The sequence below is a fragment of the Pantherophis guttatus genome, chromosome 7 (assembly GCF_059756535.1).
Source record: "Pantherophis guttatus breed Tessera chromosome 7, ASM5975653v1, whole genome shotgun sequence".
In the NCBI taxonomy this organism is placed as follows: Eukaryota; Metazoa; Chordata; class Lepidosauria; order Squamata; family Colubridae; genus Pantherophis; species Pantherophis guttatus.
The window spans coordinates 33,857,898-33,880,176 of NC_142069.1; the positions used below are offsets into that span (position 1 = coordinate 33,857,898).

Sequence of the window (22,279 nt, forward strand, 5' to 3'; positions counted from 1 at the left end):
GACCTGTCTCAGTGTGGCAATTTAGGTCTTCCAACTATGTACCCAACACCGCTGTAATTGAGTCCATGCATCTATCTTGCTACTGACTGTCCTCTTAACTTTTCTTCCACCTTTCATAGTGTTATGGACTTTTCAAGGGAACTGAGCAGTGGTGGGTTCCTCCCGGTTCAGCCCGGTTCGGCCGAGCTGGTAGCAGTGATGATATGACGTCACTGAACCGGTTCTGCCCCCCGCCCCTCCCCCGCATTATTCTTACCTTTTATTTGGCCCCACCCCAATCTATTGCTGCCTCCTGAGTCCCAGCTGATCGGCTAGAAGGAAAAAACCTATTTAAACTCTTGCTGCGGGGCTTCAAAGGGCCGCCCTACAGCGGATCGGTGTTAAAAGGCAGTGTGGTGGTAGACCGGTGCTTCCAAAAACAAATGAGTAGACCGGTGCCTGCAAAAATAAATGGGTAGACCAGTGCCTCCAAAAACAAATTAGTAGACCGGTGCCTCCAAAAACAAATGAGGAGACCGGTACAGCTCTGCAAGCAGTTAAAAGCTTGGTAGACCAGTACTTCTGCTAAATCCTAAAGAATTGTCACATGACCATCAAGCCACGCCCATAAAATAAGCCACACCCACAGAACCGGTAGTAAAAAATTTTAGAACCCATCCTTGGAGCTGAGTATTCATAGTGTGTCAAAAATAAGACAATTTGAGCCTGATAATTTCTGTCTCTTGAGAATTCTGGATTGCTTTGTTTTGTTTGTTTGTTTTCTTGGCTAATCATGGTAGTCTCCAGAATCTTTTCCAATACCAATAAACATAATAAATATAATATTTTTCAGATTCAAGACCTTAATTAATAATGGGATTTTTGGGGGGGAATTGTCAGCAGGTAAAACATGGAACACGAGCAAAGCTTTTTTTTTTTTTTTAAAAGAGAGTTGACAGTAAAAGATTTTACAGTATGGTGAACTTTCATAGGCAATAACTTTTTTCTAATAGCCTAAAAAGTAATATATAATGCAATAAAAGAAATAATCAATAAATCTTCACATATAAGCAATTAGGAAGGGATGCGTAGGATAGGGATTTAAATGAATTAATTGTGTTTTATGTTTGCTGGGATGAATAAAAAAAAATTACAGTGGAATCTGCCATATCTTAGAAGGTTTGCCTTGGGCACTACCATGATTTCTCAAATTGTTTGGTGAGACATTATGAGATACAGATTGGAGAAAGAAAAGTCATACAGTACAATCCTAGGCATGTAATATTGCATTACATGTCATTGCTGTTTTTTCTATTTGATTTGATTTGATACATAGTTGCTAACTTGTGACACAGAATTAACAAGTAGCTTTGATCAGAAGCACTGGTGGGTAACAGCAGTAATTCTCATGAGTTTGGCTATAGTAAAAATGTAGATCTGCAGTCAAGTTTATTTCTCTGATGGTCTTGCCTGCCCATTGGTCAGTATATTACCAATGAGCAATTTTAAGGCTTTTAAGACACCAGGAATATGTACAATGTAACTGAATAATAATTGCATGCCCTAATAATGATGATAATATCATTATTATCATCATTATAGTATTATCATCAGAGATAATATGAGGTCACTTTTCTCATGATTATTGCTCTGGGTTTCACAAGTTTCCACCAAATGGTTTGAACTTAGTATTAATTTATAATGGTAATTTATGACATTCAATGGTAGTTTATGACATATCAAGAAAGCTGGTCATTCCTGACTTAGATAGTAGAGTCACAGAAAAATAATGCAATGAAAGCTTTTGTTAGCTCCCAAATACATATGGTAACTAATGTAGATTTGAAGATTGAAATAGGCTTCTTAGTGAAAAAAAAAGTATAATTTTAAACACAGAAAAACATAACTGACCAGGAGAAGAAAATAATAGAATTTTTAAATAGGATTGGATTATAACAACAGGATGTTAGATTAATATTATCTTTCTCCATTTTCCCAAATATGCTTTTTCAAGAGGCAACTGGACTTTCTGGTTTGTCTTTGAAGAGGTTTCACTTCTCATCAAAAACACTCTTTCAGCTTGAAACCTTTTTAAAGAAAAACCAGAAAGTCCAGTTGTCTCTTGAAAAAGCACAACCATGACTGGATGACTGAGAATCTCCATAGACATTTAGCCGTGCACTTTCTCAGTTTTATTATGTTTCTTTATTCTTTTCTACTGCAGGGGATAGCATTTATATGACCAAGTTAACAAATATTTTATCCATTCTTAACTTTCTTTAAGCTTCCTGTTTCAATTATTCCTGTTTCATTTTGCCACTTTTTGCCTCCTTCAGCAAATAAGTTGTTTAACTTTATAATGGAATTCCCTTGGCTGTTGTTATCACATCTAACTTCAGATATAAGCTCTCAAAAGAATACCCACAAGACTGCAAAGACAAAAGCAGAACTGATTTGAGGCCTCTCCTAATAGGAGATTGATTCCCAACATTAGTTGGTGAAATTAAACACTTTGTCAATGCTATTGTGAATGCAACAGGACTCCATCTAAAAATATATGATTATGATTGGTGTGGGTCCAAGAAGAAAGTGCTTTGTATAGACATTATATACTTGCAGGCAAAAATCTTTTGCAACAAAAACAGGTTTGCATATCATCTATTATTGTTAATATAGTTATATGTCATTCTTTCTACAATGAGTTCATGGTTATGGTCTAGTTTTACAACAACCCTGTAAGTTTCTGTAAACAAAAAGAGTGCTTAATCAAAGATATGCTTGATCTTCATAGCTGAGCTGAAGTGGAAAGATATTAAAGTCCACTACTTAGTAGCAATACTTACTGTAAAGTAAATAATAATCACAATCTTTTAAAAACTCACTTATTGAGAAATATTTTTTTTCTAAATAATTTTCCTTAAAATAACCCATGTTTGGTTACCAACTTGTTGAAGAGGATATTTGATGAAGATTTTTTTACAACACATGCCTATTCCATTTTACAAATTCTTTTCTAAAGATATCGTGTAGCTTTTGTCTGATTGTGCTACATGCTACTCAGTTTGCAAGGGTGTCATTTTCTCAACCCACCATCTCAAATACATTTTTTAAAAGTTTACTGGAATGTATGAAATTTATGAAGTTTCAATGATTACAACTTCTCCTTATCAAGATGTCATACTGCCACCATGCAGTATGTGGAAATGAAATCTTTATTTTATATATCTGTGTGCAAGCATGTGTAGATACAGAGCTGATTTTTTAAGAGTTAATTAATAGCTAAAATTACAAAAATACAATAAGCACCACAGCATGACATCAAAAGAAGGAAATTGGATAAACACATTCTTCATAAAAGTCCTCCTGAAATATAGATAAATTTGAAATAGGGAAGAGAGGAAGTTCATTCTCTTGGGAGAGATTCTGTTGATTCTGGATGTCATATTTGATCAGTGGTAGCATAAGTACAATTAAGGAGTGGCCTGCATTTTTACCATGTTAAAATAGCAAATTTTAGTGGATGCAACTTCTGAAATTCCCAAAGGATGTGACACAACTAACAATGGTTTCTAAGATTCCCACTTACATACAATTCTTAAAGTCATTTCTGAGAGGTTAGGTATACTGTAATATCCATTTTTAAAATACTCTAGAACAGGGGTGTCAAACTCGCTGACCAAGGACTAGATGCATCATGCGCTGGCCATGCTAACCCCCAGTTTAGCGAACGGAAAAAAAGTTTCGATACATCACACGACAACAACATGACGCCGCGAGTTTGACACCCCTGCTCTAGAAAAACTCAGAGACCTTGGCAGGCATATATCTCTCTTTCTCTCTCTCCTGACTGCCTCTTTCTCCTGAGTCTGCAAATAGGCATCACTTGATAAACTATCCTGAAAGACTGTGAATAGCATGTTGGTTATTTTTAGAAAAGCTACTCTTAAGGGGGAAGGGGGATCCTTCTCAAACTTCCCAATTTTTCTCTGAGTAGAATTCAAATTTAAAACATTTGTAAGTACTTCAGTTCATAGAAAGAAGTTTATTGCATTGGTATGCAATACTTGATATAATTGTAAACAGTGGCATAAATGCCATACGATACAAAAAAGGGGTTTCTACATTACCTGCATGAATCTCATTTTCATCTCCAAGTGAGAAGTAGAGTGACAAATAGAAAAAAGAAAGAAAGAAAAAGGCAAAGGGGATTCTTTTTTAAATCTAAAAATGGAAACCTCAGAAATTTCAGTCTTGTTCAGGGATATGACCTTGTTGCTATGTTACCCAATATTGCTTTTTGAAAGTGCCTATGTATATTTCAAGGGACATATTTTTACTGATAGATTGGCAAACTATACATGTTTATGTGTGTTATAGGGGGAATCTCTTTGTTGTTAGGGGTGATTTGTGTTAACTTTTGTTCAAAACTTTGTTCAAAATAGTACATGCAAAGGCTGTATAGGAATTAATAGATGGTTTACTGCAAAGGGGAAGATTGTGCATATTTTAAATTAATTAAAATTGTTGGCCATAGAGATAATCTAGCATGCTTCATCAACTATGTGATCGAGATTGGATTCTACCCAACTTCTATTAGTCATTTTGGGCTGCTGCAAGCCACTGCTCTCTGATTGCTGGGAACTGTTCTGTAGCCATTTTGGCATGAGCTTAAATAAACAGGGCAAAGGCTCTCCTAAGAGCTGCACAGATTGAAACTTGGAAAGAGAGCTGAATTCTGCCAGCTTGATGTTGCTACATTACATTAGTTAATTATGATACATTTGTTAAGAAGTATTGTAGATACCAGGGACTATATTTTAAGAGTTTATTAATTAAGTCTTTAGCAAAGTGTTTAGGTGACCACAATATATGCAGACTGGCAAATCTTATTTTTCTATTACTATTGAATTCATAATTATATCATAAGTGATGGGAGTCACTATTATTTAAATTAAAATTTTGATTTAAAAAGGAAAAATACAATATACAAAGCAGAAAATATGTGATCTAAGTGAAAGTTTAATAAAACAAAACACTCACCCTTTGATTATACAATGAGGCTCAGTAATGCAAAATGCAATTTTTATAATGACATGTTCAATGGGTATATTTGAAACAGAATTGGATAAGTGATTGTAAGAACCCAAATAAACTATTAGTACATATCCCTTATAAGAATCTTATCTTAATTTGTTCATATCTATAAAAATAATATTATAAATAGTCCCTAGAGAAGAAGAGGGAGGAGGAGGAGGAAAAATTAAATTAAATGTTGGGTGCATGCTGGCGAGAAAAAGCTTACAGTATTATCAATTTCTTGTTTATCTAGCACTAAATTTAAGTTTATGGTAAAAGAATGTAAACAAAAATGAAACAATATTAGATTAATTTAAAAAGGTCAGGTATGGATTAGTAGAATTTACCTTGTGGAAATCCTATGTAATGATTCCTATCTGTTGCAAAGACATAATTTAGATTAGTAAAATGAACTATTGTGTTCTAATTAAATATATATGTTATAAATTAGATCCAGATAATAGTACAAGTTCCATGCCTATTCAGAAATTCTAAAATGTTTAAGGAAACACATAGGTATGTTCATTCAGGGCTGAAGTTTTAAAAAGATGCTTTAGCCTCAGAAAAATAAAAGTTATGAAAATAGACCTGTATAAGCAATTTCTTTTTATTTAGTAAAGAAATTTTAAAAAATTCTTCCTAGCTGTAAACATAAAGTCGTTATTCTCCAAAATAATGCTGGTTCTATTAAGTTGGAAGGCTCTATTAAGTTAGATAGGTTCCCTGTGCATAATAACATGTTTTTGAAAGAAGGGAGAATGTTAAAAGTAATCTGAAACATGACTCAGAATATTTATCAAACACAGAAAGCTACACTGATGGATGTATATAAACCCTTGGCTATGTCTAAAGCAGTTCTTTGAGGTTCAGTTTATTGTTTTCACCAAAATGAGCTTTTGTAAGAATCGAACACCAATAATTCCTCAGAGATCTTGCTTTGTTGCAGAACAAATTAGCTTTGCACACAATCTTATTTATGTTCAGTCAAAAATAAATCCTAATGTGTTCAGTGGGCTTACTCTATAGAAAAGGGTATCATAGGGATTACAACTCTGTACTACCTTTTAGTTTGAATCAGAATGTAAAAATGTGTATGACAGAAGCAGAAACTTTTTCAATAGAAATACATAATAGATCTATCTTTCATTCAACTGAGCTTGGAAATGTAAGACTATGCCAAATGTTGTCATGGTCACGGAACAAATAATCCTATAACAAATTATTCTTGGAAAAATATAACTCTATATAGGGTAATATTCTTATTGCTGAGTAGAACTTAAGTTGCATCAGCAATTGTCTTCCAATACATATGCACATTCTATTTGTAAAACTTTAATCCTATAGTTGTTAATCCTGTAGTTATTTTGACCTTAATGGAAAATTCATGCCATATAATTAGAACCTCTGATATTTTTCTGGTGTTCCAACCAGAAAATTCAAAATACCGTATTTTCCGGCGTATAAGACTACTGGGCATATAAGACGACCCCCGAATTTTCCTGTCAAAATATAGGGTTTGGGCTATACTCGCTGTATAAGACTACCCCTCTTCCAACACACACCAAATAAAAATTAAAAAACATCAACTGGCTCACCCACAATGTAAAAGCAGCTGTGCTAGACCCAAAATGGCCCCTGAAACAAGCAGGAACCTCACACAGCCACAAAAAGCCCAAAAAAACAACTTTCACACTTTACACACACAAAATTCCACATAAAGCTTTGTGAGATTTTGTGTGTTTGTGTAGTTAGAGTGAAACACTACAAAAACACACTAAATCTCAGAAAGCTGCACAAATATTATTTTATTTTATTTTTATTTTTATATGAAAGCTAAATTTAAAACTTCCTAAACTTTAAATGGCTAGGTCTAAAAAAGAACAACTAAAAAAAATCCCAATTAACTATTTTTTTTAAAGATCCCAAAGGGGAAAAAACTTACCCAATAAAACAGGGGTCTCCAACCTTGGCAACTTTAAGACTTGTAGACTTCAACTCCCAGAATTCCTCAGCCAGCTTTGTTTTGCTGGCTGAGGAATTCTGGGAGTTGAAGTCCACAACTCCCTGCCTGCTTGATTGCAGGCAGGGAGTTGCTTGCTGATGGAATGGATTCAGGCAAGCGAAGCAAGGCAAGTGTTGCGACTAGCAGCTAAGGTAAGCAAGCTGGAGGGGGAAAACTTTTTTCCTTCTCCATGGCTCTGGCGATTCCAGCGGAGTTGCCTGATTAGCAGATCGTGAGAGCTTGGATCGCCAGAGCCATGTGAAAGGAGAAAAGTTTTTTCCTTCTCCATGGCTCTGGCGATCCCAGCAGAGTTGCCTGATTAGCAGATCGTCAGAGCTTGGATCGCCAGAGCCATTTAAGGCTCATCAGAGCCTTTCGGGCTGGTCTGCCTGGTTACAGGAGAACGACACCCGGTGTATAAGACGACCCCCGACTTTTGAGAAGATTTTCATGTGTTAAAAAGTCATCTTATACGCCGGAAAATACGGTACTGGGATTAGAAGATTTCAAGCTAAGTAAACACTATTTCTTGATCTGTGTGCTTTATTTTTGTAGCAATAATGAAGATATTGAGTTAGAGCCTGAAGTGAAGAAGAAAGGTACATGCATGGAACAACCCAGAGGCAGTAAGGAAAGGGTATGTTGTAAATTGAATGCTGAAGTTCAGCTCATTGCTATATAAAGGGCAAAAGGAGTTGTCTTCTGAAATTGTTAAAACACTTGCTCACGTATGTTCACAAATCTCCTGCCTAATATAAGAAATAGCACTTAGACTTATATACAGCCTCACAGTGCTTTTACAGCCCTCTCTAAATGGTTTACAGAGTCAGCATATTGCACCCAACAATCTGGGTCCTCATTTTACCCACCTCGGAAGGATGGAAGGCTGAGTCAACCTTGAGCCTGGTGAGACTGCCAAATTGCAGTCAGCTGGCAGTCAGCAGAAGTAGCCTGCCGTACTGCATTCTAACCACTGCACCACCACTTCTAAAAGAAATAGCAGACTGTAAAAGAAAGTAATTTATCTCAGCTTTTTTCAAGTTAGGCAATTCAAGTTCTAGGTAGTGATGGTGCAATGAATAGTAACATTAGAGGAGGAGCCAAGGGGATCTGACTAATGAAATAAGCATAATGGTCCTGCAGTGTAACCCCACTTATTTTTATATATATCAGAGCACTGCGCTGTATGGCCCAAAGAATCCGCTTGTGGCATGAGACAGGGACACTGATTTTGTCATTGATCCTGCGGACACTGCTGGCTATGAGCATCCACAGGATAAAGCTGGAGTCAAAGCATAACTGTGAAAATTTAAGTTATAAATTTTACTTTAGGTTCCTAGATAAGAATGTAGGCCCAGATTTAGTTTGCATTTTGTGTGTGTGTGTGTGTTCATGCGGTATGTAGGTGTAAATGGCACATCTAGATAAGCAAACTAGTTCACAGAGTTATATTTTGATTTATAGTATATAAGGTAATCCTCTGCCATTTATAATAGGGGAATATATAACGCGGTTCTGGGGGTCTGAGGTATTATGATCCTTATGAACATGTTCTATTTTAACCTCCATTTTCTCCCTTGATTTAGAATTAAGTTACTTATTAAGATAAATATTTTTCTCAGTTCCATGCCTCTGTCTCAGCTTTCAATATCTTGCCTCACAATTCCATGAGTATATTGTCAAAGAAGCAGTATTAGAAGCCTGGATATAGTGGATCTCTATTTTCTAGTGTCCTGGACTAGCTAGAAATATTACACTGAAACTTATATAGGTAGATCACATAGCAAGTGTACTAAATTAACTTTGGATGGTTATGAAAATTAAAGCTTCCTTCAATAGATAGATATAAGTATGCTCAATTCAAAAATGAAAATATGAGAAAGTTGAATAAATCAAGTTTATATTATATTATATTTCTCCAAATGTAGTACAAATTATTATCAGATAAAATTTTCCCTATTCTTTGCCATGGGTAATTAATTTTGTTATAAAGAAACTAGGTAGGAAAGTTAATTTCCTGAGCAAAATATACATGGCTTTCTAGAAACTTCTGTTCCTCCTGATACTATGTTTCCATATTTTCCAGTCAGATTGAACATACAGGAATAATAGGTGGTGGGAATCTTACTCATGAAACTGTGTTATTTGCTTTAAATGTTTCATAGATATAAAGCCAGTCTGAATATGGCATCTTTTAATTTTTAAATTATCCTCTTAGTTTTTTCTTATTTTCTCTTTAACCAGACTTCTCTGGTTAAAGTCGTCTTTTGCTGCATGGGCTTAACTCATATACTGTACTCTTTTTAATAAGCATGCTTTTATTTAAACTGAACCTGGAGTTGATATTAGGGTGTGTATGATGGAAAAACCAAATATTAGTTACATTTAACTTAATATTCCAGAGAAACAAAATCTCAAAGAAAACAAATGCAACACTGAATGGCATAATGAGAAGCTAAGATGGCCATGCCTTGCAAAGCATGAAACAAAAAGTTCTAAAAAGTTTCACTGTTTTTTCTACTATGGACATAGCTGAACAGGGTTTTTTCTTTTTATATTTGCCATCAGTTCTTAAAAATTGAATTGAAGTCTAAACTATACTAACATAAGAAATAATAAAACACAGCATGAGAATAAACAATTTAGTTAGTCTTATCACATATTATAAATAGTTATCTATTCTGTTTTATCTATCTTCAGGTGGTTTCCAATGAACTATATCTAAACTGTCCCTGAAAATCTATTGCTTTGGTATTATATTTTAGCTAAGTGTACATTTTATCAAATTCTGGGGAAACAATTATACACATTATCTAAACACATAATATCACTTTCCAAGTTTCCTTGGAACAGTTTGGAGTTTCATCTAATAGTTTGGAGGAATTTTTTTGACTTTTTGGGAGTGTTGTTTTATTATTTGACTGAGGCAGTACCTGATAAGCATATTCACACAAAAATACAAAATATTTTTTGTACAAAATATACTAGGTCAACAAAAAGAGACAATCAGTATTTGGCTAGGGATTGTATTATGAGAAGCAAAGAAATAGGGAAATAAAAGAAACATGTAAGCACTTTTAATTAAGACATAGAGAGAGATTATTAATAATACGATGATGGTTATGTTCCCCACATAATATCTTCTGCAACTGCAAAGAAAGCCTCAAGAGGCATACATACTGTATATGTCGCATAGAGGAAATAATGACAAGAATTGCCATTTTTATAGAATACCATCTCCTGCTTGCAAAACGGGAGTATGCTACTGCTCAAGTAATGAAATCTGCAGTAGTTGCCTTAAACAATTCTGTGATAAATGGATACAGATATATTGAAAAAAGAAACAAACTGATATTGCATGAGGGTGGGACTGCATCATGCATCCACCATGTTTAATTTTATTTTCCCTTTGTGTTCTTAAAGGCATATTATTCAATTCTTTTCCGTTATTCAATTCAGTTCATTTCTATCTTTCTCTGTATGCTTCTATTTCCAGAGATGCAAAATAGCGGTTACTAAGCCATATAAATATTTGCGTTAAAACCTGTAATTGCATCATGCATGGCCTGTGTTATGAATATTGAGTACAGCTACGTATGTTTGCTGCACTGCATTTTTTTTCCTGAATGAAACATTTTGTTTCCCTTAGAAAAGAATATTGGAGTGTACCTAAGTATCTTTAAGGACAGAAAGGACTGGCCTAATAGATGCCTGAGATGTGAAACAAGATACAGTATTCCATTCTATCTACCAATTTAGCATTTAAACAATATTGATCAGAGAGGATTCTTACTGCACTTGAATGAGCAAGTTTAATTCTGCCCATCAAAACTTTAGCAGTAGTATAAACTCGAATAGGTCCTATGTCAGAGGTCCTCAAACTTGGCAGCTTTAAGACTTGTGGACTTCAACTCCCAGAATTCTCCAGCCAGCATAACTCCCAGAGAATTCTGGGAGTTGAAGTCCACAAGTCTTAAAGCTGCCAAGTTTGAAGACCTCTGTCCTACATAGTGTTAAAGGGGCACAGTGGCTCAGTGGTTAAAGACTTTGAGCTTGACAGCTGGAAAGCCCAGGTTCGAGACCCAAATGCACACCATAGGGTGAGCTCCCATTATTTACCCTAGCTCTTGTTCACTTAGCAGTACAAAAGCATGCCTCAGCATATAGTCATGCTGGCCATGTGACCATGGAAATGTCTTCAGACAATGCTGGCTTCCTCAGCTAAGGAACAGCGATGAGTACTGCCCCTTAGAGCCAAAAACGACTGGACAGGGGAAACTTTTACCTTTACCTATGTAACTGAAGTTGTTTTATTATTTTAAAAACAGAATTTGATTCTCAGGACATGTGTAGATTATGGCAGTAAAGCAATAAAAGAATGCGGGTATTTAAAAATATAAACACTATTTTTGCAATATGTTCTTTCACTATGGAAGGAAGTAGCTGCTTTTGTGCAAAATTCTAATGAACAATTAAGTTTCCTGATGTTTTGCTGTATCAATTTAAAGTTTATGAAACAATTCAAGTTTCAACATATTACACATTTACAATTATTTGTTTTATATCGGACTCACGTTGACCTATGTTTACTTGGTGGAAAGGAAGAAAAAAACTATTTCCATATAACTTTCAGTTTTCATTTTTTCCTTCCAGGATCCCAAACCCAGCTTGTATGTATATAATAATATATACTATAAATACGGTAAATATTGTTAGTATATACTTCAAATTGATATTTATTTTTTAGATTTCTATCCCACATTTATTACTTTAATATAAAGTAAATTGAAGGTGGCAAATGTGCACAATACTCCTTCTTCTTTCTCTTTTTCCCCATAACAACAAGCCTGTAAGGTGGGCTGAGTTGAGAGAAAATGACTTGGTGAAAAGTTAACCCACCTGGCTTTCATGCCTAAAGTGGAACTGGAACTCATAGTCTCCTAGTTTCTAGCCCAGCACTTTCACCAATATACCAAACCAGCTGTAGTTGATAACTGGATAGCTGAGACCTTGAAATTTTATACTGCCCCCTCCCCAATAATACAATTGTACTGTAGCTATGTAACTATGGATACATTATTATTATTTTTTACGAGGGCCAAATTTTTAAATCTAAAATAGTTCTATATGTTTATTATGTTCTCCTTAGATAAAAATCTGATATAGAGAAGAAATTTACCACGTTTTTCCATGGAAAATTATTACCTTCCCAACTCCTCTATTTCTTTCCCTTAATCAATGAAGATTTTTTTCAGATTCAAGTTGTAGTCTCTTAGAATAATGTTCTTGAATATCTCAGTTTTTATACAAAACCTATTTTATATGGGACAACTGTATTATTTCATAAGTCGAGATTGGTACAAGAGATGCTTCCCATTATTTTGCTTTCCTTGGCTGGAGAAATAAGAGATCTAAAAGTAAAAGATGTAACATGTATTTGTTTATTCAAGTTTCCTTGTGAATCAATTTACCAAATACTGTAGGGGGCACTGTTGAGCTACATCTAAAAAAAGGGGTTTATTACAGGGAGGTGTGGATGATTTTTGGGTGTGGTTGTTGAATCCTTGGTTTTTAAGTGAGATATTAAAATGATCCAAGCAGTGTCTTCTAAGTGCCCTCTCACATTGAGTTCTTGAAGTACATCTAAGCTTAGGATAGTGAAGAAAAGAATAACAATATGAGTTCATAGTGAAATTCATTAGAACTACACACACACACACATACACATACACATACACACACACACACACACACACACACACACACACACACAAATATTTGGTTGTTTGCAAAAATGAAAAACCTTTAAGCTAATCTGGAAGGAATTTCATTTTTTCGAAGAGTTAGGTTTATAATTGATTAATCTTTCACCAGAAGCACAGGTGACATAGGATTTGAAGCATTTCCAGCCAGCCTTACTGCAGTTATCCATATTCTGATGCACAGGTCTTAATCTGAGCCATTGTAATGTATTGCATGTAAGTGATCTTTGGGGGTGGGGGGAAACCTGAAAGGTTTAGTTTACATGGAATTTTAGTTCACAAAAATGTTAATAGAAACTTGATTTTACAAAATCTATTCTTGCTAAGTAAAATTTATATACACTGCTCAAAAACATAAAGGGAACACAAGCAGAAGACTTCCGAGATCTGAATGAATGAAATAGTCGTATTAAATACTTGGTTCGTTACATACAGTAGTTTTGTGTTCCCTTTAGTTGTTTGAGCAGTGTATAAACTACTGTATGTAACAAACCAAGTATTTAATACGGCTATTTCATTCATTCAGATCTCGGATGTCTTCTGCTTGTGTTCCCTTTATTTTTTTGAGCAGTATATTATAATTCTGCTGTTTATCTTCAGTTAATATAAAACTATTTCCTATTTTAATTACATACCAGTAGAGGAAAAAGAACCTACCATGTAGCTAGCTCATAATATGTTTTATTCAACCAATATTTTGACTTGAATTGGAATATGAACACAGGCAGTGAGACTTAGTTTTAAGTAAATATATTGTTATGTCAAATTAACTAACCATCAGCCATATCCTTCATGATGGTTATTGTTAAAAAGAAATGCTGGCTGTGCTTCTCATTGCTATCTCCCCTGTGTTCCCTTTATTTTTAACTCATCTTTTGTATTATCTGTCACATCAACCCAGCAGATGCACTCTCCTGTTTCTTACTATAATTTGTTTTGTAATTTTTAGATCATTAAATCCTAGCATTGAGATAATATCTGAAAACTAACAAAAGGTGATCAGTGAACAATTCATTTTTTTTTCTCAACTGCACTAAGTATTTTCTGCAGAATTAATGAGTGAATGTTTAGTGATGCTTTCAGTTAATCAATTGCCAAAGGAGAAACATGACTGAACATTTAGTAAGATGGGCTTGATGGATAAAGCTTGATTTCTGTTTGTGGAAAAAATGAAAATTGAGGGCACCTGGTCAAAAAGAAAAGAAAAAAAAATGAAAAAAGAAACATTGAGTTATGAAATCTGTCTCTTCATCAAAATCTAATATGTTTCATTTCCCCCTAAGTGCTGCAAGCATTGCTTGTTATCTTTTTGTATGTGGATAACCTTACAAATGGATCATTGCCTTGTACTATGGAACAGGCCAGCAAATGTTCAACTGTACTGTGTTATTGAAGCTGGCTATATTGTTTCATTACTACTATTAGAACATGTTGGAAAGAGAAATAGGATTTGAATTTACCATACAATTAGAACAATGTGGCTGAACGCACATTCCAATGCATTGTGAAAATATACTATAACCAGCAGTTTGACAACCTACCCATTGATCAAATAAGAATTTCTCTATGGTTCTGTTAAAGTGCTTTCTCCAGTCTTTGAAAGGCAGAAAAGTAGGATGGCATGCTTTGTTCTGATCTCAGTGCTGACCCCTGTTGTGTCTTAGTTATATGCCTGGGAATGGTGCTATTCTAATGAATCTCATGATTATTGGGTTGTAGGTTTTGCTTGTCCTCCCACCGAACATCATCAACTACTAGAAGGAGGGAGGAAATCTAAAAAGAATGTGTATAGAATTATAGAGAGGATGAATTTTGACAGATGGCTTCAATGATACTTTAGCCATTTCATAAACATTGGGTTAGATTTGCAAAACCTTTTTTGTGTATGTATTTTCAAAGGAAGCTTGATTAGCTGCTGACTTTGTGATTGTCATTTAAAGAGTTGGCTTTTCTCCTTTCTCAGATTTTTCTTTCTAAAGTCAAGAGAGGGAGGGGGATCTGTGAGAGAGGGGAGTCAATTTTTTTACTCCCTATATCTCTGATCCCATGAAGCACCACCCAATTTCATAATGTCAATAAGAGCTGGGCAGATCCCAATCCCTGAACAGCTCATGACCCTAATTGTTGATAAAACTTTGTAGATCATTTATAGTACAAGGCTTGGGTTACAAAAATATGAAAAACACTATTTTTAAACTTTAACAGCTAAAGAGAAATTTAAGCTGATGCTGTAACTCGCTGGGGATGAGACAAAGTCTGTTTTATGAGAACACATCCTTTAAAAATAGTTAAATAAATATTTTTCAGTCCAGTTATTACAGGACATGAGGATGAGTCCTAAAAGATTCAGGAATGCAAGATAATGAAAAATATGAAAATAAAACAGTGAGTTAATGAACAGTCAGGCAAGAATAATAGAAAAGAAGACAGGGAAAGATTAGGATGACTGTAGAAAATAGTTATTGCTTTAGTAATCTTAGAATAATTTTTGCCCTATTTTTAATTGGGTGAACTGGGCAATAAGTGGTGCATTAAGCTTTTGCATATTTTGAAAATGACAATTTATTTCTGAGCTGTAATGCAGTCCTGTATCTGCAATGATGTAGCAGCAGCCACAGGTCCTCAGCAGGTGGCACCATCTAACCAACCTTGGCTTATGTTGAAAAAGTAAGCAGGAGATCTGATTAGTAGTCAGCTGGAAGATCAGGAGATAATTTTAGGGTTTTTAGACTAGACTGGGAAACTTTAAAAAGAATCATCCCAAGAGAAGGCAATTTCCAAAGTGTTGTCAAGGAATAATATGGATGCTGTATGTCCACCAAGTATTGAATTTAAGAGCAGCCAATTTATTCTAGGAAAATATAGAAATACTTATAGATGTTTTAAGGATGCTATAAGAAGAGCCAGCATTGTTCTCAAAATGTGTTTTTGCTATACTGTAATAAAGTTGGACATATTCATGTCAAACACATTTCACTTTGCCATCATGATGCTCCCTTTCCTGCTTTTTTAGAAAGTATAGCAAATAAGACAGTTGATAGAGTCCTGATAGAGAACATGATTGGTTATTAATTACACATGATTAACACAAATACATTGCTATTTCTATTGGTTAACTATTCATAAAACTGAAAACCTGTTGAGGTTTTTATATGTATTCCAGTACTCTTTCCTTGTGTGTATGAAACAGAAAGGCCATATAAAAAATCGCAAACCTTCTAAAATTCAAATGCTCCATTTTCTTCTGCATAAGTTTTTTTTATTATTTAACTTTTTCATTTTTTAACCTTTCACTGAGGCTTTTCAAAGGGCACCTACATACACCCCCTCCCCAGTGATTAGCATTAGGATTCATTGATGTGACTTATCGGGAAGCAATGTTAGGACTATTCCTGAGGACTATTCCGTGAAAATCGGAGCCGACGACTGCAGTGAAATGAAGAACCAGAAATAGACTAACTTTTTGTAATCCCTCTCCAGACAAAGAGTGGACTATCATTTTCCTTCTCTTTCTCCATAGTATAAAATCCTGCCCATTCAGAAGTTAAGGAAATTCAGCATGCACTCAAAAGCCCGATTGGGATTATTATCAGGGGATGTTTTATTTTGGGAGAAACAGGGTAGCATATAATAAACATACAAACTTTGGGTGCTAAATCACCACTTTTGATCTTGAACTGCAATTGTATACCAACAAAAAGCCCCAATGTTAGGACAATGCAGCAATACTCTGGCAGAAATTACTGATTCTCTGAAGAAATAAGAAATATCTACAACTTTAGTTTCAAAATTTATCTTTTCTTCCTGGATCACCCATGTCCATAATTTCTAGAAGGATAAACATATTATTTGAAGGGAAACCATGAGTGTTGTGGCACTTATAAAGACTTCCTTTAATTGAGCTGGTCCCTGGAAACTTCATGGAATCAACTATTTTCCAATCAAGTCTACTAGGCCTCTCACCCAAGTATGAATTAGGTTTGAAACTTTTAGGTTTTGTAGATTAATTTACCACCATCAAAAACAATATATGTTGCCAGACTAACAAATTTAGCAAGGTATAAATAACATAGATTAGAACCTGCTTCTCTACTACGAAAGCTCAGGTTATAATAAAGCAGTTAATATGATGTTGCAGAACTGCTTTACTCCACTTCCTCCACCTGCTGTGATGCCTATCCTGGATGTCTCCAAGGTTAAGAGAAAAGCACTCTTTGTATTCTGGAATTCTATATGTAGAAGCAGCAGGTAATCTTGACAGTACAATTTTGCTACTGATCTTTGATGGGAATATAAAGTTACAAATGTGTGGAATGATGTTTTGTAGTTCTCATTCCCCTGCCTCATTTTACATGACTGTAAATTGTAAACCTTAAAATAGGTCATATTCCCCATGTGACAGGGAAAAGTTAATAACAGAATGCACAACATAGAGAATCTTTTTTTTAATGTTGCACTGTATCTTCATATATTGGATTTCATTCCTTTGCCAACAGTCATATTAATTCGCTTGATAAGTATCTGAGATATAGGATATTGCATGCGAATGCTAACTTAAAACTGAACTGGAAAGAATGTGCTTTTTGAGCAACAGTTTTTGGTATTTGTGTGCCAACATCAGAGATCTACTATATCAGGGAAAACTAAGCAAATTAGTTTATCACACAACAGTTCCTAATGATGTGCTTTTATCAAAACATGGAATAATCTTCTAATGTTAGAAGCCCCACTGTCTGAATAATTTCAAACCATCTAATTTGTGAGGGATATTTAGGGGAGAACAATTGAATAACCACGGAAAATTTTTCTAAATTTGGGGGCTTGACTTTCTGTGGTTCTATGAATCAGTCTATTCTATGATTTATGCTTGAAGAAGTATTGTGATGTATATATGATAATAAACTATCTGGTATCATTTAGTCAAGTATGTGAAAACAATATAAATTTGATAGTCAGGGCTGATTGAAATACTGTAGCAAAAAATCCCAGGAAATTACCTAAATTACATACTTTGGAATTAGTTTCAGTGCTGTTAGCTTGAGCCTTTCAATAATATATGCTTGTTTAAATACAAGATGAAAAAGAATAAAGTGCAATTATAAATGTTGAGGACAGAAACCTGTCACTTAATGCGTTCATTAGAATAACTCTGTATGCCTCCATGTTGGGTCCAGGTTAAATCAGTTAGTAAAAAAACCCCCAAACAAACAGTTTGACTTTAAAGAACATCAAACTAGAGCCAGAATATTTAATCTTTTTAATTTAATCAATGATGTTTAATTAATGATGCCCTTGATGTGATGTCCCGGTGCCTGGAGGCCGTGCGGATCTGGATGGGGAGGAACAAGCTCAGACTTAACCCTTTCAAGACCGAGTGGCTGTGGTTTCCAGCGTCCCAATATAGTCAGCTGGCTCAACCGCTGACTATTGGGGGTGAGATCTTGTCCCCCACAGAGAGGGTTCGCAACTTGGGTGTTCTCCTGGATGCCCGGCTGTCCTTGGAAGATCATATGACGGCCGTGGCCAGGGGAGCTTTTTATCAGGTTCGCCTGATACACCCGTTGCGTCCATTTCTGGACAGGGATGCCCTGTGCACGGTCACTCATGCCCTCGTCCCATCCCATCTGACTACTGTAATGCTCTCTACATGGGGCTCCCCTTGAAGAGCACTTGCAGGCTCCAACTGGTCCAGAATGCGGCCATGCGGGTGGTTATGGTTATGGTTATGGGTGGTTATGGTTATGCGACTCGGCGCACCCATGTAACACCCCTCCTGCGCGAGCTACACTGGCTTCCGGTGGTCTTCCGAGTGCGATTCAAGGTGTTGGTCACCACCTTTAAAGCGCTCCATGGCTTAGGACCAGGGTATATACAAGACCGCCTGCTGCCAACAACAGCCTCCCACCGGCCAATACGCTCCCACAGAGAGGGGCTCCTCAGGGTGCTGTCGGCCAGACAATGCCGACTGGTGACACCCAGGGGGAGAGTCTTCTCTGTGGGGGCAGCAGCCCTCTGGAATGAGCTGCCCCTTGAGATTTGTCTCATCCCCGACCTGCGTACCTTTCGCCGTGCCTTGAAGACCCTCTTGTTCCAACAAGCCGGCCTGGCCTAATACGAATTTTAGAATGGGTGTATGTGTGTTTTAATCTATGGGCCAAATTTTTATATATTCAATTTTAAATTGTTTTAAATTTTATATATTAAAAGTGTTTTAATACGGCTGTACACCGCCCTGAGTCCTTCAGGAGAAGGGTAGTATAGAAATCTAATAAATCCTAAATCCTAAATCCTAAATCCTAATTTGAAATGTTCTAAAGACAATAGATAGATAGGTAGGTATGTAGGTATAGTAATACCTGTAGATAAAACTACACTGTCAATAAAGCTGATTTAATTAAAAAATATTTATACGATACATTCTTGAATCTGATTCCTCTTATATGCATAGATATTTGCCAGGGAGTCATCCACAGTTAAAGGAAAATAAAATTGTTATATGAAGAATTAGATTAATTCTCTACACTGTCCTAACTCCTTTCTAAAACTGAGGGGCAGCTGAGGGAAAATTCTCTCCAGTCCATCATAATGAATATATATATTATTGCCACAATCAATGGCTGAGCATATTATTATTCTTTGTTACTAGTTTCATTTATTAGTGCCCCAAATAAACATGTCATTTTACAGATCAAAAAGCTTGCCCAAATTGGCCTTCGTTCTAACTAAATGCTGCATTGTACTCTACACGAATAACATCATCTCTACAGAAAACACATGGTGAGGTATATATGTGGAGAAGAGAGAAAAGGTTCTGATTCTGACTGGGAGGGAAATGTATTAGATTGCGCAGAAGAAATTACTGAATAAGAAGCAAAAGAAATCTCAAGTATTTAAACAGAAAAGAGGAATGTATATGAAAGTGAAGTAGAGCCCTATCAAACCCAGCAAAAATACCCCAAGTGCAGTAGTTATTTCTTTCAGTGCAATGGGAGTGAGGCAGTGGCCATTTACTAGAGAGTATCCCAAACACTTCTTCTGTAGAACCAAGATTATTTTCTGGCTGTTCACCTCAACTTAAAGTAACAAGCTGATACATTGTTCTGGACATAGTTCTCTTTTATGACAGCTTCCTGCCGCTGCTCACCAGGTCCTCCCCACTCCACAAGGGTCAAAGACGGTCAGACAATTTTCAGAGTACTTTGAAATCATCCTGGAATAGTCCAGCAGTTTTGTTTCCCCTTGAGGCTAGTACACCCAACAGGTTGTGTTATGATAGTTTCTTTCATAGCTATCCATAAATCTAAGACTGTCTGCAAAATTAACCTAATCATTTCATTACAGGGTATCCTTGTTTTCTTTCTCTTTAATTTATTTCTGGGTTATTTTCTTACATCATAAGCTATTGTACTATTTGCATGTATCTAGACAATAAATGTTTGCATTACTTACAATTTTAGATATCTATTAAAACATTGTTCCCCTGACTAATATTAATAGTAGGTATGAACTCCTAAACTCAAATCTTAATGAATTTAGATAAGAGATTTAATAATCTCTATCTTTTCTAAAAGACTCCAAAAATTAACAGAACAATGTGGAGTGTTCTATGATAATAGCACCATGTTGAGCATTAAGATCTGATCTTCACTATACATATATATCAGAACCATAAATCATTATTACATTTGTCCACTGTCTAATATAGTATAAGCTGATACCAAAGAACATTTTTAAAAATTGTCCTGAAAGAAGCTTAGGTAGAACCTTGATAGTGCATTCATTTTTGGCCTATATGTAGCTCTTGGATTTCAAAATCACAAGCATCATGCTTTACTTGCATTTGGCAACTATTAAAAAGAGATTTAAAAGAGTTACAGATTCTACAGAGACATACCCTTTAGTGTGGTAACCAAATCCAGGATCAATAGCTCCATAAATCCAGGACTCTCTTTTCAGTAATACTAATTGCCATTGATATTTATTTGTTTGTATCCTACCTTTATTATTTTTTACAAATAACTCAAGGGACAAATATATCCAACACACCTCCTGCCTCCTATTTTCACCACAACAACCCTGTGAAGTAGGTTGGACTGAGAGAGAGTGACTAGCCTAGAATAACCCAGCTGGTTTTCATGGTTCAGGCAAGACTTGAACTCACGATCTTTCACTTTCTAGCCTGGTGCCTTAACCACTAGATCAAACTGGCTGTTTCTCTGTTATTATGTTAATAAAGTTTTTATATTTTATTGATATTTGCCTTAGAAATAACCTTTATAAAAGTGCAGTATTAATATTCTTGTGGCATTCTGGTTTGCTAGTTCTAATAACTTGGCTAAATTCCAACCTCAGTTAAATTTAAATTTCCCCCAGATTCAGTTGAAGATGTTATTCTCCATTTCCTCTTGTGGCATAACTTAAACACTTCAAAATTATTTTGAAATTCTTCATTTTTCTGTTAATCTCAATTATCTTCTGCTATATTTGAACCTGTTCTGTAAGAGTAAGAGGAAGGGGATATGTGATGAAAGAATAGTAAATTCTTTATATCTGCATACAGATGGGAAGTTGAACAACTAGCTTTGTGGTGGGGCCGGAACAATCTTGAACTGAACACGCTCAAAACTGTAGAAATGATGGTAGATTTTAGGAGAAGCCCTCTTATTCTACCACCTCTTACAATACTAGACAACAGAGTATCAACAGTAGAGATTCAAGTTTCTAGGTTCTATAATATCTCAAGACTTAAAATGGATACCTAACATCAAAAATGTCATAAAAAAAGCACAACAAAGAATGTTCTTCCTGTGCCAACTCAGAGAGCTCAGACTCCCCAAAGAGCTGCTGATACAATTCTACAAAGGAATTAAAGATAATTTATGATGATTATGATCATGATTTATTACTTGTTGCTTATATGTCCACATATACTGCTTGTATGTATACTTGTTGCTTGTATGTACATGCATCAGAGACAAATTCCTTATGTGTCCAATCACATTTGGCCAATAAGGAATTCTATTCTATTCTATTCTATTCTATTCTATTCTATTCTATTCTATTCTATTCTATTCTATTCTATTCTATTCTATTCTATTCTATTCTATTCCATTCCATTCCATTCCATTCCATTCCATTCCATTTTCTCTAAACTTTCTTCAAAATCATAGGTGTTTTGAATATTCTTCTAAAATTGCTACTACTTCTGCATTATGGGCAGATGTATAAACAAAATACACGCCTGTAATAAATAGCATAAAATCATTTTGCTTTTGCTTTTTCATTTGTTGCAGTTAAAAGAGGATCAAGAATGCAGTTTTCAAATATTTTTTCACATGGGGATTGAAGCAGGAAAAAAGAAATTGCATTAGAGTGTTTTGAACATACAAACTGAGAAACAAATGCTTTAAATTCTAAAGTATAATACATAAATCTCAAGAAAAATTGAGATGCCAGTATA

At 35.2% G+C, this 22,279-nt stretch overlaps 1 protein-coding gene across 4 annotated transcripts in view; it reads left to right on the forward strand.

Annotated features, from left to right (window-relative positions):
• Positions 1–22,279, forward strand: part of GRIN2B (glutamate ionotropic receptor NMDA type subunit 2B) — a 367,937-nt gene that overhangs the window by 35,686 nt on the left and 309,972 nt on the right. Inside the window, exon 1 of one of the 4 annotated variants that reach the window (XM_034402726.2) lies at positions 7,611–7,694. The exons of the other annotated variants lie outside the window; for them this stretch is intronic. The gene's annotated coding sequence lies outside the window, so the exon portion shown is untranslated. Of the gene's footprint in view, positions 1–7,610; positions 7,695–22,279 lie in introns of those variants that run through there. 4 annotated transcript variants of the gene reach the window in all.